At 39.3% G+C, this 15,699-nt stretch overlaps 1 protein-coding gene and 1 pseudogene across 10 annotated transcripts in view; both read left to right on the top strand.

The window, feature by feature from the left end:
* Positions 1-15,699, top strand: part of PLAGL1 (PLAG1 like zinc finger 1) — a 74,121-nt gene that overhangs the window by 8,812 nt on the left and 49,610 nt on the right. The gene's annotated exons all lie outside the window — the stretch shown is intronic.
* Positions 2,860-4,017, top strand: LOC122490550 (annotated as a pseudogene).

Here is a 15,699-nt window from a genome sequence, read left to right as displayed (position 1 = left end):
GCAAAGACAGTATAGAGTGTTCCTGTATACCCTTCACCTAGCTTCCTCTAATGTTAACATCTTACATAACCATGATACATTTACCAAAGTTAAGAAATTAACATTGGTGCAATACTATTAACTGAATAACATTTTATTCAGATTTCCCCAGTTTTTCCATCAGTGTCGTTTTTCTGTTCCATGATCTGATCCATATACCACATGGCATTTAGTTATCAAGTCTTTCTAGTCTGCTCCAATCTGTGAAAACATTTTAGTCTTTCAGACATTGCCACTTTTGTATTTTATACTGTGTCCCTCATTTTGGGTTTGTCCAGTGTAGTCTCACAATTGGACTGAGGTTATGGACTTTGGGGAAAGAATACCAGAGGAATGTTGTGCTCTTTTTTGCATCATATCTGGGGGCACGGGATCTCCACATCAACATGTTAATCACATAGTTTAGTCAGTGTTTGCCAGGTTTCTCCATTGTAACACATTACTACTTTTCACTTCTTATACTTTATTTTGTTTAAGGAAGTCTGCACTCAAAGGGATGAGAGGGAAAAGTATCAAATGATTTGTGGATATGTTAAAACTACCATGGTAATTAATAAATGTTTTGAAGTTGTGCAAATGTGCTATTTCTCAAAGTGTAGCCCACTAATTTTAGCATTCAACTGATCTTGCCTGCAGCAGTTATTATTGTGGTATTCTAATGATGATTTTCCATTTCCTTCCTTCTTTCTTTTTAAATGTTTGTTTTGAGAGAGAGCAAGCACACACACAAGCAGGGGAGGGGCAGAGGGAGAGAGAAAACCCCAAGTAGGCCCCACACTGTCAGCACAGAGCCCAATGCGGGGCTTGATCTTACAAATGATAGATTATGACCTCCACCAAAATCAAGAGTCAGATGCTCAACCAAACTGAGCCACCCAGGGGCCCCTCCATTTCTTTCGTTCTTTCTACACTTATTAACTGGCATTTTCTGACTCTGGAGCTAGACTGCCTGGGTTCAATTCCTAGTTCTGCCTCTCCCTTTTTATATAGTGTAATCTTTGACAGTTCTCTATATTTGGATTTTCTCACTATACGGTGTGGATAACAAGTGTCTACCATAGAAGGTTGTGGAGAGGATTAAGAGAGCTAATACATAGAAAGGGCTAACAATTATGCTTAGCCCCTAGGAAGCACCCATTTCTTTGTTCCTTAATATGGTAGGTTATTCTCATTTTAATTATTTTAACAATTGTATAAATTATTAAATTGTCATGTACTGTTGGGTAAATCTTACATATATTTATGTGATCTGGATTAACTTTTTAAATTTTTTTCATGTAATATTCATGAGTCATAGTGGCTTTTTTTTTTTTTTGCCATGGCAGAAGACAATGAATGATAGAGTCCTTAAAAAAAAATTACACAAGAGCTTAGCAACTGAAGTGGCAATATTCCCAACTTTCTAGAGTGATTTATATCAGAGTCTTCTGTAGAGACAGAGATAGCTCTTGCAAATGAGTCTTTTAAAATATCGAACTGAGCAAATTCGAAACTTGGCATGTATTGTAAAAGAATGGTCACTCAACAGGAAGAAAAAATGATTATAGCCCTTTTGCATGTTTCACCATGAACACTGTATTATTGTAGAGGTTTCAATATTTGGAATTTTTTAAATGATTCATTTGCTAGCAGTATGTATGGGCACTTTCTATGTGCCTGGAAATACGTTTTGCTGCTTTTGGATACTTCTTTGCTCTTATAAGCCAGTCAGTCATTTAAAAGTTGAAGGCAAGCCTACTTGAATATTCAGGGAAACTCAATGTTCGTTTTTTTTAAAGTTCATAAAATTGAACTCTAATATTTTTTCTGGTCCCCCCCCCCCCCGCCCCTTTCCTGTCAGCATCTTGAGTTAGGCCCTTATCATTCTATGCTATTTTTCCCTGTATTGAGATTTTCCTTCCCTTCCTTTCCTGTACAGTGACCACTGGGGTTGGTTCCTGAAAAGAACCCTTCTGTGACATTCCAGGACTTGAGAAAACAGGTCCTTGACTTCTTAGCCTGACTGGTCCTTTTCTGTCTAGTCCCAGCTTGCTTTCCTAGCCTTGTAGTCTTTCTCCTTAGATTTAGTCCAGCGGCACAGTTAGTCATTAGTTAGTCAACTAATTAGAACCTGAAGTCACTGTATTGTTTTTGAGGCTATGCTTTTTTTATTCATGCCATTTCCTCTGCTTTAAGTGGATTTTCCAAAAATTTTCCAGGCTCTGTTGAGAGGATACTCACTCCACAATCCTCCTAGCTGGATAGGAACCCTGTAATTTGTAATCTATAGCCCTTGTTAAATTCTTACCTTTCATCACCAATCTTTATATCTAAATGTCATTTCCAGTTGGTCGGGTTCTTAGAGATAGAGTTCCAGTACCTACCATGATACTTTGCATACAAAGAGCTATTGCTAAATAGCTACCACTCTTAAATACCTACTATAATTGTGCTACAATTTTGCAAAGTAAGTATTATTGTCTCTGTTTTAAATTGTGAAGAAACTCAGTATCAAAGAGATTAAGAAACTTGCCCAATGCTGTATAGTTAGTAAGTTGCAAAACTGGTTTGTCTGATTCAAAAGCTCTTGCTATTTCTTTTATGACATACTACCTTGGTACTAAAAATAGTTAAAATTATTAAATAGGTGTATTTATGGAAAAACACTACTAAAATTGCTTCACATAGATTGCCAATATGCTACGTAGAGTCTTCACTTCAGTAACTAAGGTAGCTGCTATGGACTACCTGATACACTCCTACTTTCTTCAGATTTTTCTTCTAAGTTTTTATTGATACTAATGGATAAGGTTGATTTTGACTTTTTTGGGGTCAGTGAAACAGAGACCTAAGCACAATTTGCTTGGTCTTTGTTTTTAAGTAGATAGTTTTGCATTTGCCTAATAACATTTACTAGGCAACTGATAAGGTAAAAATAGTCTGGTTATCTTTTATGAAGTACTTTTTCTCTTTGTACTGAGGTATTAAATACATAGGGGTAAAGCATAGAAAGCATGTCCATCTTAAATATACAGCTTGGTGAATTTTCTGTATGTATACCTGTATAGCCACTAGATCAAGAAAGACCATATTACATCCATCCAGAAAGAGAAAATTTCCATGCTCCTCCCACCTAGTACCTCCCCTAGAGGTACTGATTTCCATTTCTACAGATTAGTTTTGTCTATTGTTGGACTGTAAGGGTAGCCAGATAATATGCATTCCTTTGTCTGACTTCTTTCATAATAGCCTATTTTTTGAAATTCATCCATATTAATGCATGTGTATATATTTTTTCTCATATTTTTCTAAAACATTCCATTGTATCAACATACCATAGTATATTCATTCTGTTAATAGATGTTTGAGTTATCTTCTAATTTTGGCTACTACAAATAAAACTGCTATGGGCACAGGGCCAGTACAGGTCGAGTGGGCGTGGCATGCCAACAGGTGCCATGGTAAGGGTCTCAGCAGCCATGCTGTTTTCGACCATGATGTTGGGGAAGCCCCGAGTGGGTAGGGACATGGAGACGTACCTGCTCAAGGTGTGGGCATGGTTGCGGGGGCCACATGCCATTGGCTGGGCATTTGTGACCCCAGCTGGGACAGGAGACAACCTACGGAAGAAGAACCTAGAATCTGGAGAATGGTCATCTGGGCTGGATCACCACAAAGCCAAGGCCATGTGACCCATCTTCCTCATCAGGCATTCCCACAACCATGTGAATGCCTCCCTGGAAAAGACCGCACACTAACGTCCCCGAGTCATGAACAAGCTGAACTAACTGGGCTCCAACTTGCAAGCTTGGGGTTGAAGTTTAATAAAATTGGCTATTTGTCCATGACCCATGCAAAAGAAACCACCAATATGGTAAGCAAATATCTGCCTGGCATCTGCAAGGTCAGCACAGACCTACTAAGGGTCTGCCCATCAAGCCCGACCTGCCTGTATTCCACTGGAACACAGTGTATTACAAAGATAGAGCCTCTGGATGAGATCTCCTGCTCCTGAGGGCTGCCTAAAGGACCTGCTCTTCTTCACCCCCAGCCTGGCTCCAGCGGGTGCCACCAAAAGCACAGCTCCTTCCCGTCTTCTCTCCACAGGTTGCACAGCACAGTTAACACTGCATTTCTCAAGGAGGAGAATGAAAAATATGAACACCTAAAGAATCTAAAATGTGGCATTTCAGTCCATACTTCAGGCCCAGGATGGAAAAAGGAGTTGTTCTGAGCAGAGCATCCTGATTGCTATCTTGGGATTTTCTGCATTGTCTACCAGGAGGAGGCCTCACCAACGCTGTCTGTGGGGACTACGGGCAGTCCTCATGGGGGCCTTTGGTCATGACCACAGTTGACCATGTAAGCCCCTTGAGGCTTGTCAGCAACGCCCATCAGGCACGAGGGGCTCTGAGGAAGAGGGGCTGCCAGTGCTTCTATTCAGAACTTCTTGTCATACATTCTTCTCATTTCTTAAAACCTTTTTGTCACTTCAATATTTGTCAACTAAAGATTCTCTTCATCTGGGCTCTTGCTTTGATAACCAGTTTCTCAGTCCAGAGTCCTGTACCTCTGATGCTGTTGGATCTGGACTCAACTGGGGCCTTAGGCCTTTTCCTGCACCCACGAGCACCTTGGCAGGTGAGGGAGGTGACTGGATGGTGATAGTACCATACAGGTCCTGTTTCAATAAAATACTCGACAGCTCAGTCTGCCTCTGGCTGTTAATCCTTTATGCTTGCAGGTTAAACTATTTAGACATGATGTGTCCATCCCAAATATTCTGTTAACTTAGGAGAAACTATAATTTCTATGAAGTGGTCATGAACATTTTCTGCACAATCAGTGCAACTGATTGGGACATTTGATCCATTTCTCTGTCAACTTTGGAATTAACTACAGAATAAAATTTTACTGAGAAAAAAAAGCTGCCATGAATAGTCATACACGATCTTTTAGTGACATTTGCAGTGTTTTGTTTGGGAATATATCTAAAACTAGGATTTTAAAGTCATGGGGTAGCCATGTGTTTAGTTTCAATAAATTCTGCCAGGTCAACCATCGGTGAGTGAGTAAATCTAAGAGTTGTAACAGTTCCACATTTTCAGCAGGACTTGATATTGTTCCTTTTCATTTTAAGCCCTCTGGTGGATGTGAGGTGGTATCTCATCGTTTTCTTTTCCATTCCCTCATTGTTAATAATGTCGAGCACCCTTTCAAATGTTTCAGATAATTTGGATTCCTTTTTTTAGGCAATACTTTTTCATGTCTTCTGCATATTTTTATTGGGTTGTTTGTCATCTTACTGATTTGTAGGAATTCCTTATATTCTGGATAAGAGTCCTTTGTTGAATATGTGTGTTACACATAGCTTCTCAGTCTGTGACTTTATTGTTTTCTCTTTTAATGATGTCTTTTGACAAGCAGAATTTCTTAAATCCAGTTTATAATTTTTTTGAATACTGTGTTTTGTGTCCTGTTTAAGAAATCTTTGCCTACTCCACAGTCATGAAGATACTAATTATCCTTCACATTTAGATCTGTGTTCCATTCTGTGATTTATCTCAATAGTTTTTGTATGATGTGAGATAAGAATCTAGATTACTTTTTGTTTTTCATTATAGAAATCCACGTGCTCTAGAATCATTTTTTGAAAAGAATTTCCTTCATTGAATTGCAGTGGTGAAAACCTAGTTTCTATCCACTTGTGTGGGTCTGTTTCTAAACTATTTTTTACCATTCTTCTTTTTGTCTGCCTCATGGTTAAAGATGGCTAGCCAAGCTCTATCATGTCAGTATTCCAGCCAAGAAGGAGGGGAAAATAAGAGTATGCTCCTTCTCAGAGTATGCTATTTTCAGAATTTGCATGTAACAGTTAAAATGCCTACATCTTGTTTGTCAGTAATATGACAACTCTTATCTTCAAGGAACATTGGGAAATGTCCTTATTCTGGGTGCCCTTGTGTCCTTTTAAAATTCAGAGATTATATCACAAAGGAAGAGGGCAGGAATGGATATCAGGAAACATTTGTAGTCTTTGCCGTAACTTCTGTTTGGAGCACTTTGTGGGTATGTTTAATAAACATTTTATTTGATCACCTACCCCTCATAGGAACCTCATAAGCGTGCAGATGTCACAGCCCTGTGATAGAAAACTCTCCCAGAACTACTTAACAAGAAGTGTACCGAGTAGTGATAGAATCAGCTGCTTTCTAGTGAGACACATGTCCATGTCTTGTTAAAGTTCATCTCAAATCACCCAGTACTTCTTTATATGGTATTGGTGCCATCAAAACAGCTGGAAGGGAATAAAAGCCTAAATCAGGAAAGTCTAAAGAAAGAGATGGCTTAATAGGTCTGATAATAGTGTGGACTGTGGTGGGAGGGAGACCAGTGAAACATCTGTGGGTCTTCTAAATGTCCCCTTATACTTTACATTTTGGAAAAGAAAACGTAGAGGTCTAGGTTCCAGTTTTATTTGTTTTGATTTTCTTGTTGGCTGCCATTAATGCAGTTAGTTGGTATAGATTTTTCATTTCAAAGGATTTATTTAGTATTTCTAGACCTTGAAACAAAAGGTCTGTGATGGTTTGGGCCAGCCCAGTGTTAAATGTCCTTCCCTTTTCATGTCCTTCCCTGGGGGAGATACTTGGAAATATCCAAGAAGGGTAGATGTGTTAGTCTGCTTGACTAGTCTGCCATAACAAAATGGTACAGACTGGGTTGGATTAAACAACAGATTTACTTACAGTTCTGGAGTCTAGAAGTCCAAGATCAAAGTGCCAGCAATTTTGTTTTCTGGTAAGGCTTCTTTTCCTGGCTTATAGATTGCTGCCGCCTTGCTGTGTCATCACACAGCCTCTCCTCTGTCATGTGTGGAGAGAGGGTAGTCTCTGATGTCTCTTTCTCTTCTTGTAAGGACACAAGTTCCATTCTTATTCAATCTTAGTTACTTCCTTTTTAAAGGCCCTGTCACCAAATACAATCATGTTGAAGATGAGGGCTTCAACATAAGAATTTTGGAGGGACACAGTTCAACCTATAACGTTATGCTCTCTAGCCCCCTTAAATTGATGTCCTTCTTGCATGCAAAATACATTCATCCCATCTCAACAGGTCCAAGAGTCTTAACCTGTCCCAGCATCAACTCAGAATTCTACATTCCAAAGTCTTACCTGAATATCATGGGACACCTGGCTGGTTCAGTCAGTAGAGCCTGTGACTCTTGATCTTGGGGTCGTAAGTTTGAGCCCCACATTGGGTGTGGAGCCTACTTAAAAATCCTCTAAATTAGGTATGTATGAGACTCAAGGTATGATTCATCTTGAAGCAGAATCCCTCTCCAGCAGTGAACCTGTGAAACTAAACTGGTTAGGTGGTTCCGAAATACAGCGGTGGGATGGAAATAGGATAGATATTCACATTCCAAAAGGGAGAAAGCAGAAAGGTCACAGGAATGTTGGATCCCAAAGAAGACTAACATCTAGCCAGGCAAACTCTATTTGATTTTAAGGCTTAAGAATAATCCTCTTTGGCTGCGAGATCTGCCCTCTGGCCTGGTAGCCCTAGGCAATGGCTCCACCCCTAAGGCACTGGGTGGGGGCAGCCTGACCCACCGAAACCAGGGATGGGAGCACCACCCTCTGAAACGAAGGGAGGAAGCAGCCTTTCTCTCTGTAGTGGGAGTAGAAGTGAGGATGTCTAAACTGCCCTGGGGTTCTTTCCTTTTCATGAGAAATAAAACATGTTTGCAGCCAAATAGTTCAATGTCTAGTCCTGTTCAATCTCAGAAGTCCAAAAGCCTTCCTTTATTTCATCCTAACTGTATTCTGTTTGGGCCAAACTGTCTGTGTCTCTGTTGGTTAATCCCATCTCTATTCCTGGTTTCTGTTGATTAGACTGACTAATAATTCCAAGGATAATCTCCTCATGGAGCTATTGTCCAGCCACACCCTTGGTGTTTTCTCCTGGATATACTTTCTCATTTTTTGCAATATGGATAGGCTGAGAATTTTTCCAGATCTTCAAGTTTTCTTTCTCTCTCTCTCTTTCACTTAATGATTCCTTCAATTTATCTCTCTTCTTGCATTCTACTAAAGCAATAAGGATAACCCAGGCCACACTCTATACTTTGATTAGATATCTCTTCAGCTAAGGAACACCTGAATTAGGTCATGATCTCACGGATTCGTGAGTTTGGGCTCTACACTGATAGTGTGGAGGGTGCTTGGGGTTGTCTCTCTCCCCCTCTCTCTACCCCTCTCGCATTCACTTGCTCTCTCTTTCAAATAAACTTAAAAGAAAAATCTCTTTAGCTAAGCATCCGTGACTTACAAGCTCTTCCTTCCACTGAACCCTAGAACACAATTCAGCTGGTTCTTTACCAGTTTATAGGCAGGATCATCTTTTCTCTATTTCCAATAGCACACTCTCATTTACATCTGAGTTCTCACCAGTCACCTTTGACTTCCTATTTCCTCAAGGCAGTCTTGGCTTTTTCTAGAATGCACCTCAAAACTCATCCAGCCTCTACTCAGTTCCAAAGCTGCTTCCACATTTTTAGGCATGTGTTACAGCAGCATTCCATTTCACGGTACCAAACATGTATCTGTAGTTTGGACTGCTATAGCAGAACACCATACTGGGTGGCTTAAACAACACAAGGGTGTTTTCTCACAGTTCTGGAAACTAGAAGTCCAAGATCAAGGTGCCAGCAAATTCAGTTTCCTCAGAGGCCTCACTTCCTGGCTTGCAGATGGCTGCCTTCTTGCTGTGTCCTCACATGGCCTTCCCTCTGTGTGTGTGCATGCACACACCTCACTTGTATATATACCTGATACATATAAGGGTAGGATGGGGCAGTTAAATGTAGTAGACTATCCCATCTAGAAAAAAGGTAACATAGGCACACTGGAATTACTGGTCCATAGCAATTCTGAAATCCCTCATGATGGATATTGGGACACCCTGGAGGAACAAAATTTGCTGGCCTGATTTTATCTTCTTGTTCATTGTTTTCATGAGGCTCTGTTTTTTTCCTCTGAGTAGTTCTTCCTTTTCTCTTCCTTGGCTCCGTATGAAATGGAGAGTGGAGGATTTGCTCTGCTTGGAACTGAGCAACCCTTTCTTCCCACTGCTTCCATATAGAAGGAGCCAAAGGGTCATTTTCAGACTTTAGCTGATAGACTGGTTCTCTTTGGCAGCACAATTCTCTCCAAAATCTAAAAGATTTCTGTTTGTTTGTTCTATATGCTGGTAATTACATCTGTTTTGTTTTTTTTTTTCTTTTGTTGTGGTACCTGGTTCTCAGCTCTGCTGCATTGATTTGATTTCTCACCTGTATAGTTCTTTCTAGACCAAAAGAAAGTTATTTGAGGACTGACTGACTTCTATGGGAAAACCATACCCTTAATCTGATCTTTTTCCTTGTCTTATCCAACTAAAATGATTTAATGAACATGTTAATCTGTCCTTTCCCTGAGGCAGTTTAATTTTTTTTTTTAATGTTTTCCTGAGCCTATGACCTTCATTCAATGTCTCTGTTAGTATGGGAAGTAGTTAGTCCATATAACATTGCAAATTGAAAATGTCTGGAATCTTACTTTTCACTTATTATTGAAAACTGGATAGTCCTTTTCTCATCTTATCCCTTGAATACTTGCCATATGCAGCCAAAAATAACGAATTCACACTTCAAGTGTTCCATTTTCTTCTCTCTTTTAGAGCTGCAAGTTTTTAGGTAATATGTCTTGTGAGGTACTGGGAGTATTATAATTTATACTAGGGGTGTTGTAAAATACTTTGTCATTGTATAAATATAATACTTGTCTTTCCAGCCCTTAAGATTAATTTCCTCCCTGCTTCTTGACCACTAAATATATTTTAAGTTTTTACTAGAGAAGCATCCTACTTCTGGTACCAATTTCTAGTTAGGATGGGTTAAACTTACACTGTGCTGACAAGCTGTCCCCAAACCTCAGTGGCTTTAGTGAAGAACAGATGATTTCTTCTCCTGTTAAAAATCCATTGTGGATTTCTGGGAGACTATGCCCTATACACTTAGGCTAAGGACTATGGGTGCACCTCCATCTTGTATGCTTTATGGAACACCTGACCTTCTTGATTGTCATGGAGGAAAAGAGAATATTAAATGGTCTTGTACCAGTAACTGTTTAATTCACAGTCTAGAACTATTTACATGGCTGTGCCTAACTATAAGGAGGTAGAGAAGTTAAAACAGAAATATTAGAAGGAATTGTATCATATATCTGAATAGTTAAAAGTTATAAGTTAAGCTAATAATTAACTGTAAAACATAAAGTATATCATTCTTGGGCACATTTATCTTCTGTGACCTGGAAAACTAGATTTGAATGTGGAATTTTTGGAGTCTTGAGGTTTCTGCACCTCGAGAACATGGCAGCTTAGGAATGCTGGCCCATTTTCCCTTCTCTTCATGTTTCAGGCCCAATTCTGCACGATGGAGGGCACACGTCGAACCTATGTCCACACCCTTGCAGATAGCTACCCATTGGCCACTTCTTGGAGCCTAGGGCTGAATACACAGTGGCACAATCTATCCTCATAAACACAGGTCTGGGAAAGAGGCTTTCACAGTCCCTGATAGCAGGGTTGGAGTTCTTTGGACAAGAAATCCCTTTGTTCCAGGAACCTACGGCATGGTCTGGGAGGGGGAGTCTGGGCCTGAGTGGATATGTCCCCTTAGACCCTTGGCCTTCTTGCTCTCGAGGGAAGGGTTTACTGGGAACCCCTCATGTCCAACTTTAAGGGCAATACTGAGCAAGTGTAATGTCTATGTGCTTAGAAAAAGAATAGGATATGGGTGAGCATACAAATCTGTATCCTACCTCACGCTTACTGAATTCGCTTCCTAGATAGAGCTATGGAGGGAAGATGCTGTAGTCACCAAAGTTGAGTATCCTGTGTTAACAACTGTGATTCTGTTATAAAGTCCAATTATGATATATAAATCAGTTTCTTACATGTTTGCTCATAGCAAATTTGCCTCAACCCCACGGTGTCTGACTTGATGGAAATATCGGGGTATGGCACACTTCTAAGTGATGCTCTTACCTTGTTACCATGTAATAGGAACGACTGGGAAGCTGTGAGATCTAACCATCATGAAGGCCAGGCAGCCTGGGGTGCAAAATCTAGGTGATGAGGTCAAATGCTGGCTCTGATACTTTTCAGGTGTCTGATATTGAGAAAGGTTTCTGTTTCAATGTTTTCTTATTTGTACAAAGGAATAGAACTACCTATTTTCAATTAAATAAAATAATATATACCAAGTGATCTACAGAAAATATTCATAGATCAAGCAAAATTCTTTCTCAATGAAAAATGATTTAAAACAATGAGGTATGTTGGAGCGTAAGTCTGAGATTTAATGCAGGGAAGATGACCTAACAGAAGAAGGAGGTGGGGTCCCTGGAAGATGAAGTCCTTAGTCTAATATCATGAAAAGAGAGCTTTGGGGCAGCTCTGGGCTCTTGCTTATCTCTAAGGGAAGATATGTCTTTACTATCTCAACCTAGTAATCTCTCTTGAGCTTCAGTGCCCTGATTTTTAAAATGAGGATAATAAGAATTGCTTTGATGACCTTGATAAGGATCTTTTGATAGAGTGGTGGAGATCAGAGCCAGGGGAAGGGGTTGGAAAGTGAATAGGTGAGGAAATGGGGATTATCTACTTTTTAAATCTTTTTCAGAAATTTGAGAAAGATAGTCTGGGAATATAGTGGGAGCTGGAGGGCAGTGCAAGGTTAATGAAGGTTTTGTTTATTATAGGTTGAGAAATACCAGATCATGGTTGTATCTTGGGGAGCAGTATCTCTAGTAGAAAGGGAGAAAATGACAATGCGAAGGATGTTTTGAATGGAGAAGTGAGATTGCTGTGGTGCTAGAAGGGAAGTTTGTAGCGTTAGCATTGAAAAGATGAAATGCTCTATCCAGTAGCTTTTTTTTTTTTCTTCCCTCAGTGGAGCATGAAGTGGGGGTGTTAGCAGAGACGTATGTGTATGTGCAAGTGTCGGGAGTGAAAACACCAACTGGAAGATAATGGGCAGGGAAGAGTTCTGGAGTTGTAGCCGGGCTTTAGAACTCTGGAGTTGACTGAGTGAAGTCACTCTCCTTGTTTGTGAGAACCCTCCATCTCCATCTCTACTGCAGTAGCTTTTCCACTCTATTGTTTCTGTGCATTTTTAGTATCCCCTGAGGCCCTCTCCAGTCACACTGATGCCTACCTGGGCTGTCCAGATTAGCAGCAAGATACCATTTGATTACAGAATTGCATAGGTTTTTAGTAGTCTATCCCTATTTTTTCCCCTAGATGTGAGATTCTGCAAGAGGTTTTTACGAGATGACTGTATTATCTTCATCTCCATATAAGGTCCTTGCAACGGATTGCGTGTTTATGTCCCCCAAAATTCATATGTTGAAATCTTAACCCCAATGTGATATTTAAAGGTGGGGCTTTGGGGAGGTAATTAGACGATGAAGGCAGAGCCTTCACGAATGAAATCAGTGCCCTTATAAGAAGAGACCAAAGAGCTAGCTAGTTTGCTCTTTTTTCCACCATCTGAGAATACGATGAGCAGTTGGTAGTCTATGAAGAGGATTTTCACCAGAGCCCATCCATGAGGCACCATGGTCTAGGACTTCCAGCCTCCAGAACTGAGAGAAATAAATATTTACTGTTTAAGCCATCAAGTCCATGGTACTTTGTTGCCTGAGCTAAGAATGGCATGGTTAGTTTTTTGCATCCTAGAATTTTTAAAACTTTAGGTTAATAAGTTACATCATATTTCTAGCTGGTAAATGAAGTTTAAAGGAAAGTGCCCACTGTATTCTCTGATGCAGGGTCCTACCTTCCAGTGAAGGTCTTGACTCCCTTTCCATGTCAGAGTCCAGGTTTCTAGAAACCAGAAACTCTGGTGGAGTAGAGCTAACCTGACGTTGTCTTTGTGCTTATGATTGTGCTCATCAAAGGCTTTTCTTGGATGTTTGTGTATAGCTATTTACAAACCTACTTGTACAGGTATAGTCTCTATCCATTAAGAATTTAACAATTTTAGAAAAACAGTGAATATGAATATAAATGTTATTGCTCTGGTGACATGCAAGCAAAATAGATGTAATATTTCACTCAATTTTGTGGAATGTTTTAGAATGAAAAACCATACAAATATTGTGCTTATACTGTGTCTGCCAATATAAGCGTGTTTAGCAACAGTGAGTAAAAGGGACATTAGTGCTTAGGAGTAATTACTGTTGCCAAGACTTACTAGGAAAATTTTCATTGTTCATCATAAAAATTAATGGTAACACAAAATGCCTTGATTTCATCATCCTAGGTTTCTTTGAGGGACCCTGTAGCCTAGATGCTAAAAGTCTAGACTCGGGTGTCCAGATCAGCTGTTTGCTAATTGTGTGACCTTGGGCAAATTAATAAAACTTTTGGTGCCTGAGTTTTTCTATGGGCCCAAAAGGGATAATATGGTACATCCCTCATAGGGTTGTTAGGAGGATTAAATGAGAAAATGGTTAAAATGCCTAGATCATGCTATGGTAAGCACTCAGGTTCCTGGTTAGAAAATATTATAATATACTCTAAACAAAAAAAAAAAGAAAGAAAATGTTACATACTTTCTATAATAAATAGATAGCTCCATTAGGCAGAAAATCAATAAAGACATAGTTGAACATAATATCCCATCAGTCAACTAGATGTAATTGACATCTTTAGATCACTTTATCCACAACAAAGAAGTATATATTCTTCTCAAGCTCACATAGAACATTCACTAAGACCACATTCTGGACCATAAAACACAACAAATTTAAAAGAATACAGATCATACATTGTTTGCTCTCAGGCCACCATGGAATTTAACTTAGAAATCAATAACATAAAGACAAGTAGGAAATTTCAAATTACAGAGGTTATACAACCCAATTTAATTTTTTTTAGTGGTTTCTTTTCTTTCTTTTTTTTTTTTTTTTTTGGTATATAATTGTCAATTTGGCTTCCATACAACAGCCAGTGCTTATCCCAACAAGTGCCCTACTCAGTGTCCATCACCCACTTTCTCCTCCCCCCACCCCCCATCAACCCTCAGTTTTTCCCCTGTATTTAAGAGTCTCTTATGGTTTGCCTTATACAACACAATTTATAAATAATAGGTCAAAAAAGTATATCCGTAGAAAATTTAAAATACTTTGAGCTAAATGAAAACATGACATCAAAATGTCAGATGCAGAGACAGTGTTGCTTAAAGGAAAATGTATAGTACTGAATGTGTATATAGAAAAGAAGAAAGTCCTGACCTCAATAATCTAAATTTCCATGTTAGAAAACCAGAAAAAAAGGAGAGCAAACTAAATCTGAAGTAAACAAAAGTAAAGCAGTAATGAGAATTAGAGCAGGAAAAAGGGTGCCTAGCTGGCTCGGTCTGTGGAGCATGCAAGTCTTGATCTTGGGGTTATGGGTTCGAGTCCCATGTTGGGTATAGAAATTACTTTAAAAAATCATTAAAAAACAGAGGGGCGCCTGGGTGGCTTAGTAGGTTAAGCGTCCAACTTCGGCTCAGGTTATGATCTCACGGTTCATGAGTTCGAGCCCTGCATCAGGCTTTGTGCTGACAGCTCAGAGCCTGGAGCCTGCTCTGGATTCTGTGTCTCCCTCTCTCTCTCTGCCCCTCCCCCTCTCATGCTCTGTCTCTCTCTCACAAATAAATAAAAAAAATTTTTTTTAACTTTATAAAGCAGAAATCAGTGAAATTGAAAAGAAGATATATATCAGAGAAAAGTAATGAAACCAAAATCTAGTTCTTTGAAAGATCTATAAAATTGATAAGCCTTTAGTGAGGCTGAGAAAAGGAGGAGGATACAAATTCTTAATATCACAAAAAAGAGGTATCACTTCACATCCTTTGGACATTTAATAATAAAGCAATACTTTGAACTCAATGCCCATGCCTATACTATTAAAGAAATAAAATAATTGCATTTCAAAACAGCACCATGCCAAGATGGATTTACTGGTGAGTTCTGCCAAACATTTAAGGGAGAAATTATGCCGTTCTCTACAATCACATTCAGAGGATAGAAGCAGAGGGAATATTTACTAATTTATTCTGTGAGGCCAGCATTACTCTAATATCAAAACCAGACAAAGACATTACACAAAAACTACAGATCAGTATCTCTCGTGAACATAGATTCAGAAATCCTTAGCAAATCAAATCCAACAATCCTTTTTTTTTTAATTTTAGAGAAAGGGCATGAGCAGGGCAAAGGGGCAGAAGGAGAGAGAGAGAGAGAGAGAAAGAGAGAAGTCTGAAGTAGACTCCATGCCCAGTGTGGAGCTCAAAGCAGGGCTCGATCCCACAACCCTAGGATCATGACCTGAGCCAAAATCAAGAGTTGGACATTAAACCCAAGTGCCCCAAACCAACAATCCTTAAAAAGTCATATACCATGACTAAAAGGGGATTATCCCAAGTATGCAAAATTGGTTCAACATTTGAGAAAATCAATTAATGTAATCCATCACATGAACAAGCTAAAGAAGAAAAAGCAGATGATTTATCAGTAGATGCAGAAAAAGCATTTGACAAGATCCAATACCCATTATGATCAACACACACACACACACACA

Source organism: Prionailurus bengalensis, chromosome B2, assembly GCF_016509475.1.
Source record: "Prionailurus bengalensis isolate Pbe53 chromosome B2, Fcat_Pben_1.1_paternal_pri, whole genome shotgun sequence".
Lineage (NCBI taxonomy): Eukaryota > Metazoa > Chordata > Mammalia > Carnivora > Felidae > Prionailurus > Prionailurus bengalensis.
The sequence above is the reverse complement of the archived record's forward strand: the minus strand, read 5'-3'. Positions and strand labels throughout refer to the sequence as shown.